Raw genomic sequence first — 19,825 nt, forward strand, 5'->3', positions numbered from 1 at the left:
TGTGTGATGTTGTGTGTGAGTGTGTGTGAGGGCGTGTGTGTGAATTTGTGTGTGTGTGCGTGCAAGTGCGAGAGAGAGAGAGAGAGATTGTGTATGTGTGTGTGTAATGTGGTGTGTGGGTATGTGTGTGTGTGTCTATGTGAGGGAATGGGTGTGAGGGAGATAGATTATAAGTGTGTGTGTGTGCATAAAGGAGAGGGTGTGCGTGTGAGTGTGAGGGTGACAATGTGTGTGAGAGAAGGAGGAGACTGTATGTGAGAGAGGGGGCCAGTGTGTGTGTGTGTGAGAGAGAGAGTATGTATGTGTGTGTGTGTGTGTGTGTCTGTGTGTCTGTGTGTGTGTGTGTGTGTTTGTGTGTGTGTGTGTGTGTGAGGGAGAGTGTGTTTTTGTGGTGTGCTGTGTGTGTGTGATGCAGTGTGTGGGAGTGTGTATAGGTGTGATGGAGACTTTGCGTGTCTGTGTGGGAGGTGGTCTGTCTCTATGTGTGTGTGTGTGTGTGTGTGTGTGTGTGTGTGTGTGTGTGTGTGTGTATGTGTGATGGAGACTTTGTGTGTGAGGGGGGAGTTGGTGGGAGTGTGTGTGTATCAGGGAGAATGTATGTGTGTGTGAGTGAGATGTGGTGCGTTTGTGCGTCCAGTTCTGGTCGCCCTATTATAGGAAAGATGTGGATGCTTTGGAGAGGGTTCAGAGGAGGTTTACCAGGATGCTGCCTGGACTGGAGGGCTTATCTTATGAAGAGAGGTTGACTGAGCTCGGTCTCTTTTCATTGGAGAAAAGGAGGAGGAGAGGGGACCTAATTGAGGTATACAAGATAATGAGAGGCATAGATAGAGTTGATAGCCAGAGACTATTTCCCAGGGCAGAAATGGCTAGCACGAGGGGTCATAGTTTTAAGCTGGTTGGTGGAAAGTATAGAGGGGATGTCAGAGGCGGGTTCTTTACACAGAGAGTTGTGAGAGCATGGAATGCGTTGCCAGCAGCAGTTGTGGAAGCAAGGTCATTGGGGTCATTTAAGAGACTGCTGGACATGCATGTGGTCACAGAAATTTGAGGGTGCATACATGAGGATCAATGGTCGGCACAACATTGTGGGCTGAAGGGCCTGTTCTGTGCTGTACTGTTCTATGTTCTATGTTCTATGTATGAGAGTGAGTCTGTGTTAGACAGAGTGTGTGTGTGTGTGTGTGTGTGTGTGTGTGTGTGTGTGTGTGTGTGTGTGTGTGTGTGTGAGGGAGTGTGTGAGCATGTGTGTGAGGGAGAGTGTATGAGGGTGTGAGTCTGGATGTGAGTGTGCTTGTGTGTGAAGGAGCATGTGTGTTTGAGAGAGAGAGAATCTGTGAGCATGTGTGTGAAAGCGAGAGGGTGTGTGTGAGGGAGGGTATGTTTGCGTGATGTGTTTGTCTGTGAGGGAAAGTGTGTGAGTGTGTATATGTGTGAGGGACAGTGTGTGTGCGAGAGTATGAGGGAGTCTGTGTGTGAGGGACAGAGAGAGTGTATGTATATATGTTTGTGTGTGTGTGTGTGTGTGTGTTAGGGTGAGATTATATGTCAGTGTGTATGTGTTAGGGAGACTATGTGTTTGTATGTGTCTGACAGAGAGAGATTGTGTGTGTGTATGTGTGTGTGTGTGTGTGTGTGTGTGTGTGTGTGTGAGTGAGATGTGGTGCGTTTGTGTGTCTGCGTAGAGGAGTGTGTCAGGGAGAGAGAATAAGTGTGTTTGCATGAGGGAGAGTGTGTGTTTGTGTGTATGTGTGTGTGTGTGTGTGTATATGTGTGTGTGAGAGAGAGAGTGTATGCATGTTTGTGTGTGTGCGCGTGCATGTGTGTATGTGTGTCTACGTGTGTGTTAGAGAGAGAGTGCGTGTGAGTGTGTGTTTATGTAAGAGGGACAACATGTCTGTGCATCTGTGTGTGAGGGTGGGTATGTGTGCGATGTGGAGTGTTTGTGTGTGTGTGTGTGCTTGAAAGAAAGAGTCTGCGTGTGTGTGAGAGAGTGTGTATGTATGTGTGTTAGGAAGAGAGAGAAAGAGAGGGGGTGAGAAAGAGAGAGAGAGAGAGGGTGTATATGTGATATGGAGTATGTGTGTCTGTGCATCTGTGTAGAATACTCTGTGTGTGTGTCGGCCGTGGTGGGAGTGCATGTACGTGTGTGCTTGTGTGTGAGCGACATGTGTGTAAGGGGTGGGTGGGGGGAGACTGTGTGTGTTTGGGAGTTTATGTGTGTAAGTGTGAGGGAAACTGTGTTCGGGTGTGAGTGAGATTGTGAATGTGTGAGGGAGTGAGGATAGCAAATGTGGTTCCCCTGTTCAAGAAGGGGAGTAGAGACAACCCTGGTAATTATAGACCAGTGAGCCTTACCTCAGTTGTTGGTAAAGTGTTGGAAAAGGTTATAAGGGATTGGATTTATAATCATCTAGAAAAGAATAAATTGATTAGGGATAGTCAGCACAGTTTTGTGAAGGGAAGGTCGTGCCTCACAAACCTTATTGAGTTCTTTGAGAAGGTGACCAAACAGGTAGATGAGAGTAAACCGGTTGATGTGGCGTATATGGATTTCAGCAAAGCGTTCGATAAGGTTCCCCACAATAGGCTATTGTACAAAATGCGGAGGAATGGAATTGTGGGAGATATAGCAGTTTGGATCGGAAATTGGCTTGCTGAAAGAAGACAGAGGGTGGTAGTTGATGGGAAATGTTCATCCTGGAGACCAGTTACTAGTGGTGTACCGCAAGGGTCGGTGTTGGGTCCACTGCTGTTTGTCATTTTTATAAATGACCTGGATGAGGGCGTAGAAGGATGGGTTAGTAAATTTGCAGACGACACTAAGGTCGGTGGAGTTGTGGATAGTGACGAAGGATGCTGTAGGTTGCAGAGAGACATAGATAAACTGCAGAGCTGGGCTGAGAGGTGGCAAATGGCGAGACAGTGTGTATGTGTGTATGTGTGAGGGAGGGTGTGTTTGTGTGATGTTGTGTTTGTCAGTGAGGGAATATGTGTGAGTGTGTATATGTGTGAGGGACAGTATGCCCGTGTGGGAGTATGAGGGAGTCTGTGTGAGAGGGACAGAGAGAATGTATGTATGTATGTTTTGTGTGCATTAGGGTGAGACTGTATGCCAGTGTGTATGTGTTAGGAAGACTGCGTGTTTGTAAGTGTCTGACAGAGAGAGATTGTGTGTGTGTGTATATGTGTGTGAGAGTGATGTGGTGTGCTTTTGTGTCTCTGTGAGGGAGTGTGTGTGAGGGAGAGAGTATATGTGTGTGTGCATATGTGGGAGTGTGTATGTGTGCGTGTTTGTGTGTGTGTGTGAGTGAGAAATGAGTTTGTGAGAGAAAGAGACTGTGCATAATAGATAAGCTGCAGAGCTGGGCTGAGAGGTGGCAAATGGAGTTTAATGCAGACAAGTGTGAGGTGATGCACTTTGGTAGGAGTAACCAGAAGGCAAAGTACAGGGCTAATGGTAAGATTCTTAGTAGTGTAGATGAGCAGAGAGATCTCGGTGTCCATGTACACAGATCCTTGGAAGTTGCCACCCAGGTTGACAGGGCTGTTAAGAAGGCATACTGTGTTTTAGCTTTTATTAATAGAGGGATCGAGTTCCGGAATCAAGAAGTTATGGTGAAGCTGTACAAAACTCTGGTGCGGCCGCACTTGGAGTATTGTGTACAGTTCTGGGCACCGCATTATAAGAAGGATGTGGAAGCTTTGGAAAGGGTGCAGAGGAGATTTACTCGGATGTTGCCTGGTATGGAGGGAAGGTCTTACGAGGAAAGGCTGAGGGACTTGAGGCTGTTTTCATTAGAGAGAAGAAGGTTGAGAGGTGACTTAATTGAAACATATAAAATAATCAGAGGGTTAGATGGGGTGGATAGGGAGAGCCTTTTTCTGAGGATGGTGACGGCGAGCACGAGGGGGCATAGCTTTAAATTGAGGGGTGAAAGATACAGGACAGATGTCAGAGGTAGTTTCTTTACTCAGAGAGTAGTAAGGGAATGGAATGCTTTGCCTGTAACGGTAGTAGATTCGCCAACTTTAGGTACATTTAAGTCGTCATTGGATAAGCAAATGGACGTACATGGAATAGTGTAGGTTAGATGGGCTTCAGATCGGTATGACAGGTCAGCACAACATCGAGGGCTGAAGGGCCTGTACTGTGCTGTAATGTTCTATGTTCTATGTTCTATGTTTTGGTGTGTGTGTGTGTGTGAGAGAGAGAGTATGTGTTTGCCAATGTAAGAGTATGAGGGTGTGTGTGAGAGGGAGAGTGTGTTTCTGCGTATGACAGACAGAGAGAGTGTACCTATGTTTGAGTGTATGCGTTAGGGAGAGATTGTGTGAAGTGTGTCTGTGTCAGGGAGAGTATGTGTGTGAAGAAGTGTGTGTGTGTGTGAGAGGGAGAATGTGTGTATGTGTGGGATGTGTTTGTGTAAGTATGTGTGTGGGACTGTGTGTGAGCATGTGTGTGAGGGAGAGTGTGTGTGGGTGTGCATGTATGAGTGTGCTTGTGTGTGAAGGAGTGTGTGTGTTTGAGAGAGACAGAATCTGTGTGTGTGTATGGAAGCGAGAGTGTGTGTGTATGAGGGAGGGTGTGTTTGCGTGATGTTGTGTTTGTCTGTGAGGGAATGTGTGTGAGGGACAGTGTGTGTGAGAGTATGAGGGAGTCTGTGTGTGAGGGACAGAGGGAGTGTATGTATGTTCGTGTGTGTGCTTAAGGGTGAGATTGTATGTCAGTGTGTATGTGTTAGGGAGCCTGTGTGGTTGTATGTGTCTGACAGAGTGAGACTCTGTGTGCGTGTGTGTGTGTGCGTGTGTGTGTGTGTGTGTGTGTGTGTGTGTGTGTGTATGCATCAGTGAGTGTGTGTGTGTGTGTGTGTGTGTGTGTGTGAGGATGTGTTTGTGTGATGTGGTGTGTGTGTGAGGGAGTGTTTGTGAATGTAGATGTGTGAGAGAGACTTTGTTGTGCAGGGGGGGTCGTTGGGATGCATATGTGTGTATAAAGGAGAGACAGAGAATCTGTGAGTGCATATGAAAGCGAGAGTGTGTGTGCGTGAGGATAAGGGTGTGAGTGTGTGAAAGAAATAGTGTATTTATGTCTGTGTGTGTATGAGGGAGAGATTGTGTGTCAGTGTGTGTGTGTTAGGGACAGTGTGTGTGTGAGTGTGATGGTGTATGTGTGTGGGAGAGGGAATCTGTGTGTGTGAGAGAGAGAGAGAGAGAGACGAGGTGTGTTTGCATTTGTGTGTGCGAGAGAGATGTGGTGTGTTTGTTTGAGGGAGACAGAGTGTATGTGTGTGTGAGGCAGAATGTGTATGAGTGAGAGAATGCATATGTTTGTGTGTGTGCGAGTATGAGGGAGACAGTGCGTGTGGGTGTGAGAGAGTGTATGTATGTTTGTGTGTCTGTGTGTGTGTTAGGGAGAAAGTGTGTGTGAGTGTGAGGGAGTGTGTGTTTGTATGGGAGAAGGAATGTGTGTGTTTGAGTAAGATTCTGAGTTTGTGAGGGACAGTGTGTGTGAGGGACATTGTGTGTTTGTGTATGTGTGTGCGTGTGTGAGAGAGAGACAGAGACTATGTGTGTTTGTGTGTGTGAGTGTGTGTGAGAGAAAGAGTCTGTGAGAATGTGTGGTGTGTGATAGGGAGAGTGTGTATGTGAGTGTGAGGTAATGTGCGTGCATGTGTGTATGTGAGAGAGACTGTGTGCGTCAATGTTTGTATGTGTGTGTTAGGGATGGAGTGTGTGTGAGGATATGTGGGAGAAAGCGTATGTGTGTGTGTGAGCACGAGGGTGTGTGTGAGAGAGGGAGAGTGTGTGTGTTTGTGATTAACATAGAACATAGAACATTACAGCACAGTACAGGCCCTTCGGCCCTCGATGTTGTGCCGACTTGTCATACCGATCTTAAGCCCATCTAACCTACACTATTCCATGTACGTCCATATGCTTATGCAATGACGCCTGAAGTGTACCCAAAGTTGGCGAATCTACCACCGTTGCAGGCAAAGTGTTCCATTCCCTTACTACTCTCTAAGTAAAGAAACTACCTCTGACATCTGTCCTGTATCTTTCACCCCTCAATTTAAAGCTATGCCCCCTCGTGCTCGCCGTCACCATCCTAGGAAAAAGGCTCTCCCTATCCACCCTATCTAACCCTCTGATTATTTTATATATTTCAATTAAGTCACCTCTCAACCTTCTTCTCTCTAATGAAAACAGCCTCAAGTCCCTCAGCCTTTCCTCGTAAGACCTTCCCTCCATACCAGGCAACATCCTAGTAAATCTCCTCTGCACCCTTTCCAAAGCTTCCACATCCTTCTTATAATGCGGTGACCAGAACTATACACAATGCTCCAAGTGCGGCCGCACCATCAGCTTCACCATAACCTCTTGGTTCCAGAACTCGATCCCTCTATTAATAAAAGCTAAAACACAGTATGCCTTCTCAACAGCCCTGTCAACCTGGGTGGCAACTTTCAAGGATCTGTGTACATGGCCACTGAGATCTCTCTGCTCATCTACACTACTAAGAATCTTACCATTAGCCCTGTACTTTGCCTTCTGGTTACTCCTACCAAAGTGCATCACCTCACACTTGTCTGCATTAAACTCCATTTGCTACCTCTCAGTCCAGCTCTGCAGCTTATCTATGTCTCTCTGCAACCTACAGCATCCTTCGTCACTATCCACAACTCCACTGACCTTACTGTCGTCTGCACATTTACTAACCCATCCTTCTACGCCCTCATCCAGGTCGTTTATAAAAATGACAAAAAGCAGTGGACCCAACACCGACCCTTGCGGTACACCACTAGTAACTGGTCTCCAGGATGAACATTTCCCATCAACCACCACCCTCTGTCTTCTTTCAGCAAGCCAATTTCCGATCCAAACTGCTATATCTCCCACAATTCCATTCCTCCGCATTTTGTACAATAGCCTATTGTGGGGAACCTTATCGAACGCCTTGCTGAAATCCATATACGCCACATCAACCGGTTTACTCTCATCTACCTGTTTGGTCACCTTCTCAAAGAACTCAATAAGGTTTGTGAGGCACGACCTTCCCTTCACAAAACTGTGCTGACTATCCCTAATCAATTTATTCTTTTCTAGATGATTATAAATCCTATCCCTTATAACATTTTCCAACGCTTTACCAACAACTGAGGTAAGGCTCACTGGTCTATAATTACCAGGGTTGTCTCTACTCCCCTTCTTGAACAGGGGAACCACATTTGCTATCCTCCAGTCATCTGGCACTATTCCTGTAGACAATGCCGAGTTAAAGATCAATGCCAAAGGCTCGGCAATCTCCTCCCTGGCTTCCCAGAGGATCCGAGGATAAATCTCATCCGGCCCAGGGGACTTATCTATCTTTACCCTCTGAAGGATTTCTAATATCTCTTCCTTGTGTACCTCAATCCCACCTAGTCTAGTAGCCTGTATCTCAGTATTCTCCTCGACAACATTGTCATTTTCTAGAGTGAATACTGTCAAAAAGTATTCATTTAGTGCTTCCCCTACCTCCTCTGACTCCACACACAACTTACCACTACTATCCTTGATTGGCCCTAATCTTACTCTCGTCTTTCTTTTATTCCTGAAATACCTATAGAAAGCCTTAGGGTTTATCCTGATCCTATCCGCCAACAACTTCTTATGTCTCCTCCTGGCTCTTCTGAGCTGTCTCTCTAGGTCTTTCCTGGCTACCTCGTAGCCCTCAAGTGCCCTAACTGAGCCTTCACATCTCATCCTAACTTAAGCCTTCTTCTTCCTCTTGACCTGAGATTCCACCTCCTTCGTAAACCACAGCTCCTGCGCTCTGCAGCTTCCTCCCTGCCTGACAGGTACACACTTTTCTAGGACACACAGGAGCTTTTCCTTGAATAAGCTCCACATTTCTAACATGCCCATCCCCTGCAGTTTCCTTCCCCATCCTATGCTCCCTACATCTTGCCTATCTCATCGTAATTGCCTTTCCCCCAGCTATAACTCTTGCCCAGTGGTATACACCTATCCCTTTCCATCACTGAAGTAAACATAACAGAATTGTGATCACTATCACCAAAGTGTTCACCCACTTCCAAATCTAACACCTGGTCAGGCTCATTACCCAGTACCAAATCTAATGTGTCTTCGCCGCTTGTTGGCCTATCTACATACTGTGTCAGGAAGCCCTCCTGTACACACTGGGCAAAAACTGACCCATCTATAGTACTCGAACTATAGTGTTCCCAGTCAACATTTGGAAAGTTGAAGCCCCCATGACAACTACCCTGTCTCTCTCGCTCCTATCCAGAATCATCTTTGTTATCCTTTCCTCTACATCTCTGGAACTATTCGGAGGCCTATAGAAAACTCCCAACAGGGTGACCTCTCCTTTCCTGTTTCTAACCTCAGCCCATACTACCTCAGTTGATGAGTCCCCAAATATCCTTTCTGCAACTGTCATACTGTCCTTGACCAACAATGCCACACCTCCGCCCCTTTTACCATCTTCTCTGTTCTTTCTGAAACATCTAAATCCCAGAACCTGCAACAACCATTCCTGTCCCTGCTCTATCCATGTCTCCGAAATGGCCACAACATTGAAGTCCCAGGTACTAACCCATGCTGCAAGTTCACCCACCTTATTCCGGACGCTCCTGGCATTGAAGTAGACACACCTCAAACCAACTTCTTGCTTGCCGGTGCCATCTTGCGTCCATGAAACTTTATTTCGGACCACCCTACTCTCAACCTTTTCTATAGTCGAACTACAATTTGGTGCCCATCTCCCTGCTGAATTAGTTTAAACCCACCCGAATAGCCTTAGCAAATTTCCCCCCCAGGATATCGGTACCCCTCTGGTTTAGGTGAAGACCATCTTGCTTGTAGAGGTCCCACCTACCCCAAAAAGAGCCCCAATTATGCAAGAATCCAAAACCCTCCCTCCTGCACCATCCCTGTAGCCATGTGTTCAACTCCTCTCTCTCCCTACTCCTCGCCTCACTAGCACGTGGCAGGGGCAACAAACCAGAGACAACAACTCTGTCCTGGCTCGTGATGGATGGTGTGTTTGTGATGTGGTGAGTGTATGGGAGTGTGGTGGGGGAAGCTGTGTGTGTCTGTGAGAGAGAGCATGTGTGTTTGTGTGTGTGCTAGGGAGAGTGTATGTGTGAGTGTGAGGGAGTGTGCATGTGTATGAGAGAGGGAATGTGTGTGTGTGTGTGTATGTAAGTGCGTGTGTGTGCATGTGGGAGAGAGAGTATGTGTTTGCTAATGTGTGTGTGTGTGTTAGGGAGTGACTGTGTGTGGAAGTTTGTGGGAGTGAGCGGGAGGATCTGTGTGTGTGTGTGTGTGGAACAGTGGCACACAGTCTCCCACACACATGTACACATACACACAGACTCGCACACACAAGCGCGTACGCACACAGACACTCACACACATACACCATCCCGCACAGTCGTACACCCACACACCTTCTTCCTCATACCCAAACACACATGCACATAAACACTAAGTCTCCTGTCCCACCCTCAACACATGGTGTGTCTGTCACACACACACACACACACACACACACACACACACTCACTCACTTTCGCTCACACGCACACACACAGTCTCTCTCTCACACACATACGTATACAGACACACAGTCACACACACACACAAACACAAAGTCTTGACCCCCACACACACACCCCATAGCACACATACACGCTCTCTCTCACACACACTCTCCCTCTCTCTCACACACACCCTCATACTCACACACACACTCTGCCTCACATGCAAACTCAGACACACTCCCTCTCACACACACATAGTCTTCCATACACAAATACATGTGCACACATGCACTCAGTCTCCCACTACCCCCACGCACACACAGTGTCTCCCCCATACACACACAGACTCCTACATACATGCACACACACACTCTCCCCCCCACATACAGACCACATCACACACACACACACACACACACTCCGTCTCTCTCTCTCACACACACACTCTCTCCTCTCTCACACACAACCTCATACTCACACATACATACACCCTCTCTCTTTTCTGCCTCCCTCACAGACACACTCACATACACCACATCACACACACACATACCTTATCTCTCACACACACCCTCATACTCACACACAGACGCTCCTTCACACAGACACTCTCCCACAAACTCACGCACCCACACACATTCTTCCTCACAGACACACACACCTACACTAGTCCTCCAAACATACAAAGTCTCCCTCTCTCACGCACACTCACATACACACTCAAACACACACACATACCACATCACAAACACACACCATTCCTCTCACACAAACACTTCCTCACAGACACACACTCTTCCTCATACTTGCACACACACTCTCGCTGCCACATGTGCACACTCTCCCTCACACATACTAACATTGTCCCTGACATACAAAACCTCATACACACACACACACACACACACACACACACACACACACACACACACACACACACACACACACACACACACACACACACACAGCACACACACTCCCAACCCCACACACACATTCACCCTCACACATACACGGTCTCCCCTGCATACATTCTCCATCATGCGCACAAATTCTCCTCACACACACAAAACATGCACACTTCCACTTCCACTGCACACTCACACTTTCCCTCTCTTTCTCTCTCACACACACGCACACACACACATAATCTCTCACATACACACAAACATGCGCACACTCACACACACGCAGAGTATCTCTCACACACACTCCTTCAAACAAACATACACAGTCTGTGGGGTGGATATGTATTTGCAGATGCATTCTATTTTTTTCAAAGAGCACACAACAGACAGTCAGTGTCGTGTTTGTAAATTTCTACATCAGAAATAAAACCAGTTTGATTCCAGACCAAAACACAAACAGATTCAAAACAAGGCCACACATCAAACATGCATTGTTTTACCTAAAATGTCATCCCTTTGTTACCCTGATAACGCCTTTAGTTCTCACGGGACAGAGATGTGAAATAATTCTGGGATTTACATATACATCTTAATCAATTAATCCTTCTAACCAATTCAAGATTTAACAGCATCTTGGAAATAACAAGAACTACTGATGCTGGAGTCAGAGATAATACAGTGTGGTGCTGGAGGAACACAGCAGGCCAGGCAGCATCAGAGGAGCAGGAAAGTTTCGGATTGGGACCCTTCTTCAGAAATGGGGTTTTAGGTTTGTTGGGTGTATCCTCATCAGTGTGATCCTTTGTTCTTTTACTTATAAATTTTGCGTCTCACTAACATTTGAGTAAGATTCTGAAAATTTCTGTTTTCAAATAAAGCTGCTGTTGCGTCATTTCTCACCTTGTGTACCGCAGTCCAAAACAAACACCTCCACAGAATAGAAGTGTAGATTTTTTTCTATATGTGGAAAGGCTTCAGAATTCTGAAACACAAAGGCACTCGGGAGTACTAGATTCTCATAAGATTAACATGTAGATTCTGTTGGCAGTTCAGAAGGCAAATGAAATGTTAGCAGTAATTTCAAGAGGGCTAGAATACAATAGTAGAGATGTAATGCTGAGGCTGTATAAGGTTCTGGTTGGACTGAATTTGGAATATTGTGACCAATTTTGAGAACCTCATCTAATGAAGGATGTGCTGGTGTTGGAGGGGGTCCCAGGATGAAGCACTCATCATACAAGGAGTGGTTGAGGACTCTGGGTATGTAATTGATGGAGTTTCGAATGTTGAGGGGGGGATCTCACTGAAACTTACAGAATACTGAGGTCGAATAGAACAAAGAACAAATAAAATTATAGCACAGGAGCAGACCCTTCTGCCCTCCAGGCCTGCACCGGCATGCTGCCCTCACATCTAAAACCCCCTACCCTGCCGGGAACCGTATCTCTTTATTCCCATCCTATTCATGTATTTGTTAAGACTTCCTTTAAGAGTCACTATCATATCTGCTTCCACTGCATTCCCGGCAGTGGGTTCCAGCTACCCACCACCCTCTGTGTAAAATACTTGTCTCGTATATCACTCCACATTTAAGTCTTGTCCCTCATGCCTTAAACTTATGCACCCTAGTAACTAACTCTTTTGCCCTGGGAAAAAGCTTCTGACTGTTCATGCTCTTTATAAACTTGTAGACCTCTTATCAGGTCACCCCTCAACCTGCATCGCTCTAATGTGAACAACCCAATTTTCTCCAACCTCTCCTCATAGTTAATGCACTCCATACCAGGCAACATCCTGGTAAATATTTTCTGTACCCTCTCCCGAGCCACCACATTCTTCTGGTAGTATGACAACCAGAATTGAACAAATATTCCAAATGCAGCATAACTAAGCATGCCATATGCCTTCTTGACTACCTTGTTGATGACCTTCTCCACCTGTGTTGACACTTTCACTGACCTGTGTACCTAGACATGGATTTTCTCAATCAACACTGAATGACATCTCCTCTTCTTCAATCACCCGGCATCTTTCAAATAGTTGGTAATGCCTAGAAGATATATACCAGTTTTTTCTCTATTTCCTTCAGAATCATTGGATGTATCTTATCTGTCCTTTGATTTTCATTGAATTTGTGTAGATGTTTAGCAAACATACTGACAGTAATGTGAATAGTGTCCAGCTTACCTCTCTAATATGATCCAGTTCCCTTTCCAGATCAAGTATGTTGTATAGCTATTTCTTTGCTAAAAATAGAGACAAAAAGAATTTTGCAGTTTATGTTGCTTCAGTTCTCAATCCTCACCCAAACCTGTGTTCTAGGCTCGATTCTACCCCTTGGTTTCTCTTGATATTCTTATTGCTATCATTAATTTGTCTTGTTATTTGAATTTAAAAAAACTTGTTTGCCATTCTAAAGACATTTTTTAACACTCCTGGCACAAGTTTTGTTTTTGAATCTGTCATAATTCCTTCAGGACCTTAACTTTATGTTCGCTCTTGTTCATGTGCTATTTCACCTTCATTTTAAATCTGAAAAGAGTGTCTTAAAGTCAGATGTCTTTTCTGTGCATGAAAATATAGTTCAAAAATCATTTGCTCCAATGAAGCCACAGTTCTTCTATTTTCCTTGTCAAAATCAAACCTTCCATGACTTTAACTGCACTTGAATTACACGATTGTTTGGGACCTTAATTCCATCTGTATCACTTTGGAAAGACAGACATAGAACAGTAAAACACAGCACAGGCCCTTCGGCCCACGAAGGAGGACTCGAGCAGTGAGGCAATATGGGCAGAACTCAGAAATAGGAAGGGTGCAGTAACAATGTTGGGGCTGTACTACAGGCCTCCCAACAGTGAGCGTGAGATAGAGGTACAAATATGTAAACAGATTATGGAAAGGTGTAGGAGCAACAGGGTGGTGGTGATGGGAGATTTTAATTTTCCCAACATTGACTGGGATTCACTTAGTGTTAAGGGTCGAGATGAAGCAGAATTCATAAGGAGCATCCAGGAGGGTTTTCTAGAGCAGTATGTGTGTAGTCCAACTCGGGAAGTCGCCATACTGGACCTGGTGTTAGGAATGAGCCCGGCCAGGTGGTTGAAATTACAGTAGGGGACTACTTTGGAAATAGTGACCATAATTCCGTAAATTTTACAATACTCATGGACAAAGATGAGAGTGGTCCTAAAGGAAGAGTTCTAAACTGGGGGAAGGCCAACTATACCAAGATTTGGCAGGATCTGGGGAATGTAGATTGGGAGAAACTGTTTGATATGTGGGGGGCTTTTAAAGAGAGGTTGATTAGCATGCAGGAGAGACTTGTTCCTGTGAAAATGAGGGATAGAAATGGCAAGATTAGGGAACCATGGATGACAGGTGAAATTGTGAGACTAGCTAAGAGGAAAAAGGAAGCATACATAAGGTCTGGCGAGGGAAGACAGACGAAGCTTTGGAAGAATATCGGGAATGCAGGGTGAATCTGAAGTGAGGAATTAAGAGGACTAAAAGGGGACATGAGTATCTTTAGCAAACATGGTTAAGGAAAATTCCAAAGCCTTTTATTCATATAGAAAGAGCAAGTGGGTAACTAGAGAAAGGATTGGCCCATTTAAGGACAAAGGAGGGAAGTTATGCATCGTGTCAGAGAAAATGGGTGACATTCTTAACGAGTACTTTGCATCGGTATTCACCAAGGGGAGGGACATGACGGATGTTGAGGTTAGGGATAGATGTTTGATTACTCTAGGTCAAGTCGGCATAAGGAGGGAGGAAGTGATGGGTATCCGAAAAGGCATTAAGGTGGACAAGTCCCCAGGTCTCGATGGGATCTATCCCCGCTCATTGAGGGAAGCGAGAGAGGAAATAGCCGGGGCCTTAACAGATATCTTTGCAGCATCCTTAAACATGGGTGAGGACCCGGAGAACTGGAGAATTGCTAATGTTGTCCCCTTGTTTAAGAAGGATAGCAAGGATAATCTGGGTAACTATAGATCAGTGAGCCAGACATCAGTGGTAGGGAAGCTGCTGGAGAAGATACTGAGGGATAGGATGTATTCCCAATTGGAAGAAAATTGGCTTATCAGTGATAGACTACATGGTTTTGTCCAGGGAAGGTCATGTCTTACCAACTTAATAGAATTTCTTGAAGATGTGACAAAGTTGATTGATGAGGGAAAGGCTGTAGATGTCATATACATGAACTTCAGTAAGGCGTTTGATGAGGTTCCCCATGGTAGGCTGATGGAGAAAGTGAAGTAGCATGGGGTCCAGAGTGTGCTAGTTAGATGGATAAAAAACTGGCTAGGCAACAGGAGGGCAGAGAGTTGTAGTGGAAGGGGGTTTCTCAAATTGGAGACCTATGACCAGTGATGTTCCACAGGGATCTGTGCTGGGACCACTGATGTTTGTGACATACATAAATTATTTGGAGGAAGGTATAGGTGGTTTGATTAGCAAGTTTGCAGAAGACACGAAGTTTGGAGGAGTAGCAGATAGTGAAGAGGACTGTCAGAGATTACAGCAGAATAGAGATAGATTGGAGAGTTTGGCAGATAAATGGCGGATGCAGTTCAATCCAGGCAAATGTGAGATGATGCATTTTGGAAGATCTAATTCAAGAGCAAACTATACAGTAAATGAAAAAGTCCTGGGAAAAATTGATGAACAGAGAGATCTGGGTGCTCAGGTCCAATGTTCCATGAACGTGACAATGCAGGTCAATAGAGTGGTCAAGAAGGCATACGGCATACTTTCCTTCATTGGACGAGGTATTGAGTACAAGAATTGGCAGGTCATGTTACAGTTGTATAAGACTTTGGTTCGGCCACATTCCGAGTACTGCGCACAGGTCTGGTTGCCACATTACCAAAAGGATGTGGATGCTTTGGAGAGGGTGCAAAGGAGGTTCACCAGGATGTTGCCTGGCATGGAGGGTGCTAGCTATGAAGAAAACTTGAGTAGATTAGGATTATTTTCATTAGAAAGACGGAGATTGAGGAGGGACTTGATTGAGGTTTACAAAATCATGAGGGGTATAGACAAAGTGGATGGCAAGAAGCTTTTTTCCCCAGAGTGGGGGACTCCATTACTAAGGGTCATGAGTCCAAAGTGAGAGGAGGAAAGTTTATGGGAGATATGCACGTGCAGTTCTTTATGCAGAGGGTGGTGGGTGCCTGGAAAGCGTTGCCAGCGGAAGTGGTAGACACAGACATGATTGTGTCTTTTAAGATGTATCTGGACAGGTACATGGATGGGCAGGGAGCAAAGGAATACAGACCCTTAGAAAATAGATGATAGGTATAGACAGAGGATCTTGATCGGCGTAGGCTTGGATGGCCGAAAGGCCTGTTCCTGTGCCGTAATTTTCTTTGTTCTTTGTTCTTTGACCTATTATCTTACTAAGATTAATCTACCCTGCATACCCTACATTTTACTATCCTCCATGTGCCTATCCAAAAGTCGTTTAAAAGTCTGTAAAGTATCTGACTCCACTACCACTGCTGGCAGTGCATTCCACATGCCCACCATTCTCTGTGTGAAGAACCCACCTCTGACATCTCCCCTATAACTTCCTCCAATCGCCTTAAAATTATGTCCCCTCGTAATTGTCTTTTCCACCCTGGGAAAAAGTCTCTGACTATCTACTCTATTTATGTCTCTCATTATCTTGTAAACCCCTATCAAGTCACCTCTCATCCTTCTTCGCTCCAATGAAAAAAGCCCTAGCTCCCTCAACCTTTCCTCATAAGACTTGCCCTCCAGTCCAGGCAGCATCCTGGTACATCTCCTCTGCACCCCCTCTAATGAGGTGACCGGAACTGAACACAATATTCCAAGTGCAGTCTAAGAGTTTTGTAGAGCTGCAGCATAATCTCATGGCTCTTGAACTCAATTCCCCTGCCAATGAAAGCCAACATACCATATGCCTTCTTTACCAGCCTATCAACTTGGGGAGCAACTTTGACGGGTCTACGGACATGAACGCCAAGATCCTTCTGTTCCTCCACACTGCCAAGAATCCTACTATTAACCCTGTATTCTGCATTCAAATTTGACCTTCCAAAATGAATCACTTCACACTTTTCTGAGTTGAATTCCATCTGCCACTTTTTTGTCCAGCTCAGGATCTTGTCATTGTTCCGTTGCAACCTAGAACAGCCCTCCACGCTGTCGACAACTCTAGCAACCTTAATGTCATCAGCAAACTTACTAACCCACCCTTCCACTTCCTCATCCAAGTCATTTATAAAGATCACAAATAGCAGAGGTCCTGGAACAGATCCCTGCAGAACACCACTTGTCACCAAGCTCCAGGCTGAATATTTTCCATCTGCTACCACTCTCTGTCTTCTATTGGACAGTCAGTTTTGTATCCAGGCAGCCAAATTTCCCTGAATCCCATGCCTCCTAACTTTCTGAATGAGCCAACCATGTGGAACCTTATCGAATGCCTTGCTAAAATCACATCCATCAATACCAACACCAACATCACATCCACTGCTCTACCTTCTACCCTGTCTGATCCTTGCTCCTCAACCTTAAGTAAGGTTTCTTCTTCCTCTTGACTAGGTATTCAACATGTCTTGTCATCCAAGGTTCCTTCATCTTACCATCCTTTACTTGTCTCAGTGGGACAAACCTATCCAGCCCCTGTGTTTTGTTGTATTCTCAAAGAATTCAAATAGGCTTGTGAGGCATGACCTGCCCCTCACAAAACCATGCTCATTATTTCGAATCAAACTGTGCTTTTCCAAATAATCATAAATACTATCTCTCAGAATCCTCTCCAATAATTTGCCCACCACAGAAGTAAGACTGACTGGTCTGTAATTTCCAGGATTATCCCAATTCCCTTTCTTGAACAAGGGAATGACATTTGCCACCCTCCAATCTTCTGGTACTACTCCAATGGACAGTGATGATGCAAAGATCATTGCAAAAGGGGCAGCAATCTCTTCCATCGCTTCCTGTAGCAACCTTGGGTATATCCCATCTGACCCAGGAGACTTATATGAACTCACGTTTTTCAAAACTTCTTGCACATTCTCCTTCCTAACTTCAACCTGTTCGAGCATATCTGCCTGTTTCATGCTGTCCTTACAAATGTCAAGATCCCTCTCACTGGTGAATACTGAAGCAAAGTATTCATTAAGGACCTCCCCTACCTCCTCTGACTCTGCACATAAGTTCCCTCCACGATACCTGATTGGCCCTCCCCTCACTCTGGCCATCCTTTTGTTCTTCACATAAGTGTAGAAAGCCTTGGGGGTTTCTTTGATCCTACCTGCCAAGGTTTCCTCATACCCACTTCTCACTCTCCTAAGTCCATTCTTCAGTTCCTTCCTGGCTACTTGGAGGATCTCAAGAGCCTTGCCAGATCTTTGCTTCTCAACCTTAACTAAGGTTTCTTCTTCCTCTTGACTAGGTATTCAACATGACTTGTCACCCGAGGTTCCTTCATCTTACCATCCTTTCCCTGTCTCAGTGGGACAAGCCTATCCAGTACCTGTGGCAACTTGCTCCCTAAACAACCTCCACATTTCTATTGTGCATTTCCCTGAGAACATCTGACCCCAATTTATGCTCCATAGTTCTTGCCTAATAGCATTGTAATTCCCCCTCTCTCAATTAAGTACTTTCACATATCATCTGCTCCTATCCCTCTCCATGACACCTGGCCTTGTTCGTTGCCAAGCATCAAATCCAATATGGCCTCTCCTCTAGTTGGCCCATCTACATTTTGAGTCAGAAATCCTAGCTGGACACAGCTGACAAAATCTGCTCCATCCAAAATATTTGCACTTTGGAAGTTCCAGTCTATATTAGGCAAGTTGATGGAGCCCATGACAACAACCCTATTACCTCTGCACCTTTCCAAAATCTGTCTCCCAATCTGTTCCTCAGTGTCTCTGTTGCTGTTGGAGTTCTACAGAGCTCAGAACATTAAATTTTAAAGTGTCATGCCTTCATGTACCATGTATGCATATAGCACACTTTAGTGATTAGTTTTATCTTTTAAATCAGCAATTAAGTACCTGATTGACAAAACAGAAATAGATCGAAAAAACTTTGCTTGAACGAAGTCCAAGTGAAGGATAAGTTATAATCGGAAAACAGAACATTCAGGGGTGAGGTTGAGTTTACTGAGCTTATATTCTAGAATTTCATTGAATGAATTATTATCTTGTTGAAACATCTACGAGATCTTGAAGGAGCTTGGCAATGCAATGCAGTTGATAAGAGGTTGCTTCTCTTGCTTGGAAAGTCCAGAAAAATGCAGTCTCAGGGTCAATCATTTTAAACTGAGATGAGGACGGATCTTCTAACTGAAAGAGTATTTATAATCCTCTCCCTCAGAAGGCAGTGGATGCTCAGTCAAAGAACGCAGGACAAAGAAAATTACAGCACAAGAAGAGGCACTTCGGCCCTCCAAGCCTGCGCCGATCCAGGTACTCTATCTAAACCTGTTGCCTATTTTCCAAGGATCTGTATCCCTCTGCTCCCTGCCCATTCATTTTTTTGTCTAGATATATCTTAAATGACGCTACTGTGCCTGCCTCTACCATCTCTGCTGGCAACATGTTCCAGGCAGCCACGAGGCTTTGCGTAAAGGCCTTTCCACTCGTATCTCCCTTAAACTTTTCCCTCTCACCTTGACATCATGACCCCTGGTAATTCTGGGAAAAAGCTTCTTGCTATCCACCCTGTCAATACCTCTCATGATGTTGTAGACCTCAATCAGGTCAACCCTCAACCTCGTCTTTCTAATGTAAATAATCTTAATCTACTCAACCTTTCTTCATAGCTAGTGCCCTCCACACGAGGCAACATCCTGGTGAAAATCCTCTGCACCCTCTTCAAAGCATCCACATCCTTTTGGTAATGTGGCGACCAGAACTCTATGCAGTATTCCAATGTCGTCGAATCAAAGTCCTATACAACTGTAACATGACCTGCCAACTCTAGTACTCAATACCTCGTCTGATGAATGAAAGCATGCGTATGCCTTCTTGATCACTCTATTGACCTGCATTGCCACCTTCAGGGTACAGTGGACCCGAACACCCAGATCTCTCTGTGCATCAATTTTCCCCAAGCTTTTCCATTTACTGTATAGTCTGCTTTTTGGATCTTCCAAAATGCATTACCTTGCATTTTCCTGGATTGAACTCCATCTACCATTTCTCCACCCAACTCTCCAATCTATCTATATTCTGCTGCATTCTCCAATAGTCCCCTTTCACTATCTGCTACTTCACCAATCTTCGTGTCATCTGCAAACTTGCTAATCAGACCATTTGTACCTTCCTTCAGATCATTTATGTATATCACAAACAACAGTGGTCCCAACATGGATCC

At 45.1% G+C, this 19,825-nt stretch overlaps 1 protein-coding gene across 7 annotated transcripts in view; it reads right to left on the reverse strand.

The window, feature by feature from the left end:
* fbxl7 (F-box and leucine-rich repeat protein 7) overlaps window positions 1–19,825 on the reverse strand; it is a 425,983-nt gene that overhangs the window by 61,202 nt on the left and 344,956 nt on the right. The window contains exon 3 of one of the 7 annotated variants that reach the window (XM_048521762.2): window positions 12,650–12,708. The exons of 5 other annotated variants lie outside the window; for them this stretch is intronic. The gene's annotated coding sequence lies outside the window, so the exon portion shown is untranslated. Of the gene's footprint in view, window positions 1–11,362; window positions 11,439–12,649; window positions 12,709–19,825 lie in introns of those variants that run through there. One more of the 7 variants, XM_048521781.2, reaches the window with a different exon arrangement.

The sequence above is a fragment of the Stegostoma tigrinum genome, chromosome 2 (genome assembly GCF_030684315.1).
Source record: "Stegostoma tigrinum isolate sSteTig4 chromosome 2, sSteTig4.hap1, whole genome shotgun sequence".
In the NCBI taxonomy this organism is placed as follows: domain Eukaryota; kingdom Metazoa; phylum Chordata; class Chondrichthyes; order Orectolobiformes; family Stegostomatidae; genus Stegostoma; species Stegostoma tigrinum.